Raw genomic sequence first — 2,394 nt, 5'->3', positions numbered from 1 at the left:
TGTCAAGCTAGGATGAAAAAGCGTATGCAAGAGAAATTTGTAAAGCACAAACTTCAATCAGGTAGTGGTGGGGATCAAATGTCGGAATTGGATAAGTATCTCAGTGAAGCTATGGAGCCAGTGACGGATGATTTTAATATTTTGTTGTGGTGGAAAGTTAATAGCCCTAGATTTCTTTATTTGTCATTATTGGCTCGAGATGTGCTAGCTATTCCAATATCCACTGTTGCTTCTGAGTCTACCTTTAGTACTGGAGGACGTGTTCTTGATTCCTTTAGGAGTTCTTTAACTCCTAGAATGGCTCAAGCTCTTGTGTGCTATCAAGATTGGATAAAAAATTCAACACCTTCATTGGATGTTTTTGAAGAGCTTCAAGAATTAAATGACTTTGAAAGTGTTGAAAATGGTATGTAAATTTTATTCCTTTTGTTTATAAGTTTACTTTCATCACACAAATAAAAATTTTAATATATTATTTATTTATCTTTTATCTTTTAGATTCTTCATGGAATGCAATGGAACCCACCTTGTGAATTGTGAGTAAGGTGTTTGTTCTTGGATTTCTAAGGTAAAAAATAATATTTGCAAGTAGTTGTATTAGTTAGTTTATTTATTATTTGGTTAAGTGGTTAATTATTATTTATACTTACACTTTTTAATATGTAGGAGTGATGGAGTAAACATCATGGACATTAGGATGGAGTGATGGAAAATTGGAAATCATGGGATGAACTTTGATTTTATTTTTGCATGTTTTTGTAATGTTGTAATCTTTATGAAGACATTAATTTATGGTTTGGACTATGGACTATGGACTATGGACTATGGATTATGGATTATGGACTATGAATTATGAACTTATGGTGTTGTTTTTGTATATTTTGATATGAATTTATTATGATATGTATTTTATTTTAGTTAGATTTATTATTTTAGGAGTTATTTTTAAGATTTTCAATTTTAGGGTTAAAAATTTCGGTTAATCGGTTAACCGACCGATTAACCGAAAAAAAGTTCGGTTCGGTTAATTCGGTAGAGCAAACTTCGGTTCGGTTAACGGTTAAAGAAAAAAAAACTTCGGTTAATTCGGTTCGGTTAAAACGGTTCGGTTAACCGAACGGTTAACCGATTGAACACCCCTAGGTCTGAGTAATTGAATTTTATGAAAAGTCCCATCATTCAATAATAAAAGCGCCTTATATAGGCCAGTTTTGAGATACATGTTGAGGATCTGGCATGTCCTCCGCGTGGTGGATGTAGGTTGGCCGGTCAGGGATGCATTGCCAAGTGTTTAATCTAAGGGAAAAAGGTAGACGGAACGTGATTAAACAATGCGCCTAGAGCCTCGTGCTCAGAGAAACGGCCAATGAGGCAACTCACATTCCCGATCTCGAAGGTGAATGTCTGGGTCGGTCTGACTGGGTGATCAAGAAGTCTCGACGGTCACGTAGTCTTCCTGGTGAAGAACCGGGCTGGTCAGTAACCGCTCAGCTAATTGGCCTATCCGGTCAGAGCGTATATACATTTCATGTACCTATAGCTCTATTTTAAATTTTGCACACACACACACACACACACACACACACACACACACACACATATATATATATATATATTAGAAAACCGTTGTTAAAGTTTTTTAATGATATATTTTTTATATATTAATTTTATTTGTAAAAAAAAAAAAGTTAAAAACATTTTTAAGGAAAAAAAAAAAAAAAAAAAAAAAAGAGAATGTGTTAAGTGTATGTAGCAACATGCACCCTTATTCACGATATAACTATTGGAGTTCTTCCTTGTCTATAGAGAGGAGAACCAAGTGACAAACAAGTTAGCTAGCATATAGTTGCTTGCTTATTGATGATAGAATAGGAGTGGAGAAAATCTCCAATTAAAAACTTGGTCATATTAATAGTCAACGAAAGTAAGCATATAAAATAACACACATTATTGTGGTGCACTATACCATCTTCCTTATGGTTCAACAGGCTGAAAGTGAAGGCAAGTAGTTGGACTATATGGGTATATAAAATAATAAAAATGACACCATCGACAACGACCTTATCCTAATCAAACCAACAAAAAATGGCACAACTGGAGCCAACTGCCGACCAAAACGTTGTACACATAAAAAAAAAAAAAACATGTAGAAAGTAGACGTAGCCGCCCTCCTTTTAGGGATGGCAACGGAGCGAGGTGGAGGCGGGAAGTGTACTCCCCGTCCCGTTCCTGAAACTCCAACTCCGTTCCCGTCCCCGTTTCCGTCCCCATTCCCTAGCAGGGAATTAAAAATAGTCTCCATCCCTGTCCTCGCGGGAAATTAAGCGAAGACGGGAAATCTCCATTACCGATCAACTCTTAATTAAAGAATTTAAATTAACATAATTTTTAATT

General features: G+C 35.5%; 1 long non-coding RNA gene across 1 annotated transcript; it reads left to right on the top strand.

Annotated features, from left to right (window-relative positions):
- The first annotated feature begins 207 nt into the window (after positions 1-207).
- LOC109176514 lies at positions 208-669 on the top strand. The gene is made up of 3 exons (XR_002053390.1): positions 208-406; positions 499-545; positions 627-669. It is a non-coding gene; the product is annotated as an uncharacterized LOC109176514 (long non-coding RNA).
- The last annotated feature ends 1,725 nt before the right edge of the window (positions 670-2,394 follow it).

This window comes from Ipomoea nil, unplaced genomic scaffold (assembly GCF_001879475.1).
Source record: "Ipomoea nil cultivar Tokyo-kokei standard unplaced genomic scaffold, Asagao_1.1 scaffold0706, whole genome shotgun sequence".
Taxonomy (NCBI): Eukaryota; Viridiplantae; Streptophyta; class Magnoliopsida; order Solanales; family Convolvulaceae; genus Ipomoea; species Ipomoea nil.
This window is presented reverse-complemented; position numbering and strand designations above follow the sequence as displayed.